General features: G+C 42.3%; 1 pseudogene; it reads right to left on the bottom strand.

Annotated features, from left to right (window-relative positions):
- Positions 1 to 3,347: 3,347 nt before the first annotated feature.
- LOC101980896 overlaps positions 3,348 to 5,041 on the bottom strand; it is a 15,834-nt pseudogene continuing 14,140 nt past the window's right edge.

Below are 5,041 nucleotides of genomic sequence, written 5' to 3'. Positions count from 1 at the left end.
GGAGGGGTAGGGAAATGGGAGGCTGGGAGGAGGTGGAAACTTGTTTTTTTTCCTTTTCTCAATAAAAAAAAATAAAATAAAAAATAAAAAAAAAGAATCAGAAGCCCTCCTATACACAAATGATAAAGAAACTGAGAGGGAGAGGGAAACCAGAGAAATATTCCTTTCACAATAGTCAAAAATAACATAAAATATCTTGGGGTGATACTAACCAAAGACATGAAAGACATATTCAACAAGAACTTTATGTCTTTGAAGAAACAAAATGAAGAAGATACCAGAAATTGGAAAGATCTCCCATGCTCTTGGATAGGTGGTATCAACATAGTAAAAATAGCAATCCCACTCAAAGCAATCTATAGATTTAATGCAATCCCCATCAAAATCCCAAAACAATTCTTCATTGAGAGTCTTTCATCTGGTGGGCAACAGGAAGTGGTCTGTGGCATTGGAAAAGCATATAGAAGATCTCAAAGTCTCCCTCCACTGTGACACACTTCCTCCAGCAATACCACACCTACTCCCACAGAGCCAAACATTCTAAAATGCCACTTTTGGGAGCATTTTAATTCAAATCACCATAGGGGTGTATTTTGTGGTATAAGGTTACTGGGGTTGACCTTTGAAAAGAGTATTTGGTTCTTGGATTCATTCCAATTTTATATTCCTGTCATTTTCCTCTTTTCCTTCTCCTCTTCTTTATTACCCTCCTATTCCTCCTCACCTTCCTTTTCCCACATACATTACTGGCCACTAGAAATAAATATCTTTACTCCAGAAATCCTTCTGTTGTTTTCAACCCTTAAATACTATGCCAAATGGCCAGGACCAGAAACCAAGGGAAGGGTCAGTCATAACAATCTTTCTGAGGCCCTACATCAGAGCTAAGATGGTCACCACCATACTATTTAGAAACTTGGCAGTCATCTTTGACTGTAAAAATACTCTGTAAAATTTCCTTTAATATATTGTTGCTTTCTTCACACTATTTCTTTTTAAAAAACTTTCTATTTATCCTTTGAGAATTTTATATAATGCACCCCAATCCTAGCCATCTCCCATCCCTCTCTGTCTACCCTCTGCCACACATCCAACATCAACCAAAAAAATTAAACAAACAAAAACAAGCAAGCATATAAGTAGACAAAGAAAGTTCCTGTGAAAACTGCAATGTGCCACATTTTCTGACACAGGATACACTTTTACCCAAATAGCTTTACTTGCAAATGTTCATGGCAGTGATTCATTTGGCTGGCTTGAGACCCCTACTACACTAACTAATTTTGGATTCTCACCAGGATTCCTCTCAGGTATCCCGTTGTTTCCCTGTGTCATGGACATTCTGTAGCTTTGATTCTGTTGTGCTGGCCCCTTCACATGCTCCAGCAGTTCATAGATAGGGTAGATATTGGGGTGGGCCAGATCAATACTTTGGATATGTTCCTGGATGGAAGCCGAATTGATCAGTCCACATGCACTCCTGAACTCATGGACCAGTGCCAGCACTCCAACTTTGCCCCTCACATACACTGCAAGAGCCAACTTTCCAGTACTGTGCCAGGTAGGGGCAGGACCAGTTCACCAGAGGCCACGGCCAACAATGGACAGGACTATCTCTCCCAGTGTCACACCCTCAGGCTGCTGTCCTGTGCCCGTGCTACCATGTCCAACTCACTGTGCTTCTCATGTAAGGTGTGGGGCCACTCCATGGAGTGATAGAGCTAGCAAAGGGCAGGGCCAGCTTATCAGCTCTTGTGACTTCCAGGCCAGGTGTCCCATATTGCTCTGGTGAGGTGTGAGACTAGCTCTCCTGAGTTCATATTCTCAGGGCCAGCTCACTGGCAACATTGTCACCAGGACCAGCTCTGCTCTGCTGCCCAGGGGAGAAGTGGGGTCTCCTCTCCTGATGTTGCAACTGGTAAGGGGTGAGACCAGCTCTCCCACTTTCGGGACCAGCTCTCCCACCTGCCATAGGTGGCCAGCAGAGGGTGGATATCTCTTCCAAGCCCAAACCACCAGAGTGCCTACAAAGGTTGTGGCAAGCTTTCCCAGGCTCACACCATCAGGGACAGCTCTCCCACACTTCCCAAGCAAAAGGTTGGAACAGCTCTCTTGAGTAGTGCAGCTGGTGAGGAGTGGGACTAGTATTCTTACAGCAAGTGGGAATGGAGTCACCTAAGTACGGTGCTGGGATATCAGCATGGCTTCAGGTGACAGCACGGATGGTGAATGTAAACTTTGGTGAAACACAGACTATGGATATAAACACAGACTCCAGCTGAGATATGAACCCATGACCCTCGGTGGTACCTTAGACCCAGACATCCTCAAGGCAGCCTAGACCATAGACATCTGAGTGGCCCTAGTGCAACCCAGGACTCAGTAATCAATATAGACACCAGAAGCAGTAGGACCACAGACCCAAAGGACCTGTATGTAACCATGGTTTCAGGGGATAGGACAGACAATGGACAACTGTAAGGCCTTTGGTGGTACCTCGGACCATGTACATTAACACAGACTATGGCTACAATAGGTCCATGGACCCAGATATAGCCTTCAGCATCAACCTGGATCAGAACATCACCATGATCACAGGTGGCAGTACAGGATACTCAGGTCAATTTGGTTCTCAGTGGTATCATGGCTCCTAGACAACCAAACTACCTCAAACAACAGCACAGACCATAGATAATCTGAGTGGCCCTTGGTGGGCACACGGGCCATGAACATCAACTCAGATCTCAGTTCTGACAAGGCCATGGACCAGGACATGATCTTTGGTGGCAGTGAGGACCTAGACATCTCCTTGGCCTTGGATGGCATCACAGGCTATTTAAATTAGTATAACCCCAGTGAAAGCAAGGCACCAAAGCTTAACTTGGCTTCAGGTTGCAGCAAAAGTGTTGAAATAAGAGCGGCAGGGACGTTGGGCGCCACTCAAAAGGCTCCTCCTACCTGCCTCTTCTTCACAGCCATTAAATCACCAGTTCCACTTCCGTCCACAGCACATGAACTGCTGCACTTCTCTTTCTCTCCCATCTTTGCACCAAGTACTCTATCTTTCCCATGTTTCCATTATATGTTTGTTCATTGTAGTGGCAACTACTGCCCCACCACATGGAGCCAGGGCAAGCACTTGTGTGGCATCTTCACATTGCTTACTGTGAATAATAATAGGTTTTTAAAAATGATAATTTAGTAAAACAGTATAAAATACAATCCATATTTGTATCGGTGTTTAATGGAAAGCTTGCTAATATGTAGGAATGATCCTAGGACACTGCATTCTGAGTGACATTTTTATTTATTCTGTTCTTTGAGCAGAGGGCAATTCCCAGAGTTCCTTAAAATGATGTCACTTTGATGATGGCACCTTCCTCCTTTGCTTGTCTTGAACCTTTCCACCTAGAACATACACAACAAATACCATCAAAAATGTAGATGGACCTGAAATGACACCGAGAATAAAGGCATCTCCTGAATTCATAAGAGAAATCTTATCCTTATCCTTTACCCCTTAGTTTTTGTAAAAATCTAAGATTCCTATAAAGGACTTGAGTAAATCTGGGAAATAAAAAACAATTATTTCCTAGTAAGTTCTATGAGTTAGCTTTGCTACTTACTACCTTAGTGGTCATAATATTCTCCAAGGAGGTTTGAAGGAAAAAAGCACAGGAAACACATAAAAAATTTAAAAATCCTGCCCATTCTTTTATGTTTAATCTTGTTATTGACCTTGTCATTCTTTCTGTTGTGAACATTTCATACTTAATGAAACCAAGATGGTGTGAAATTCACAGCAAATAGTCCATCTCTCAGATGCACTGTGACCTGTGTCCAGTTCTATTTCTTCTACATTATTCATTGATCATGGTGGACCCCCAAGCCTCCAGAAACTACCAGTTTCAGACAGCTTACCAGCACTCATTGGTCTGATAGATTATTCTGATTCTGAAGGATGAAATGCCATTTGTATTTGTGCATACTTGTGAAATACAGGCAAAAATAGCTGTTTCATGGGTTAATGGTTAGGCTCAATGTATTGAGTATTTCCTGTAGAAGAAGGCGGCCCTGGGTTCAAATAATAGGTAATAGTGTGAAAAACTGGGCATGGGCACAAATGCTTCTAATCACAGTATTGTGGGAAGAAGAGACAGAATTCTCACTGGTTCTCTTTAGATTCCATCCCATCTCTGGGTTCATTGGTAGAATCCTCAGAATGGGAAAAGTATGAACTGAATACCTACGGCCCTTTGCTGGCCTCTCCACACATACATATGTTACACATTAACACATATTCTTCATGTGTTTTATGTGAAGGCAGAGTGGGAAGAAGACCAATTTTTTTACTTTTATCAAGAAGTCTCTGGGTGCATCCTCATAGAACTGGTCTTTTTTCTAAAGAAATCCAAGCAGATTTGTATCTACAGTTTGAATGGATACAGGGAAGACGCCTATGAGAAACTGACCAAATGGGAAAAAGTCTAGATGTCTGACTGCTTGGGAGAGAGATGGTCTGAATGTTATTTTACTTTTCACGTCATAAATGGGAGGTAGAGGTGTTACTCACTCATTTTCCACATCTTGGATGGAGTCAGGCAGAGGCTGATTCTTAGTCTCAGGAAGGAGAAGACTCCATAGATGATCCAGGGCAGAGAGGCACAGTAGACCGCAAGGGTCATAAAGAGGGGAGTCAGGGCTGCCCCCACATTAGTAGCAATTCCAGTGACTCCTAATGCTCTTGCCCTTGTAACAGAAAACAGAATTTAAAAAAACATTAGCAAAACTGAATTTACTGTATTGCGTTTTAGCAAACTGCATTGTTATGAGAATCAATGTGTAGTATATTATAAATTAAGGTTGCTGTAATTACTTTGCTTTGGAAATTTTTACTCTTTTTTCATTATACATAACAATCCAAGTTCCCACTCTCTTCCTTCCTCCCATTTCCTCCACATACAGAGAGGATAAGGCATATCAACAAAATAGAAACACAGAAAGCAATACAAAGAATCAATGAAACAAAGAGCTGGTTCTT

Source organism: Microtus ochrogaster, chromosome 8 (genome assembly GCF_000317375.1).
Source record: "Microtus ochrogaster isolate Prairie Vole_2 chromosome 8, MicOch1.0, whole genome shotgun sequence".
Lineage (NCBI taxonomy): Eukaryota > Metazoa > Chordata > Mammalia > Rodentia > Cricetidae > Microtus > Microtus ochrogaster.
This window is presented reverse-complemented; position numbering and strand designations above follow the sequence as displayed.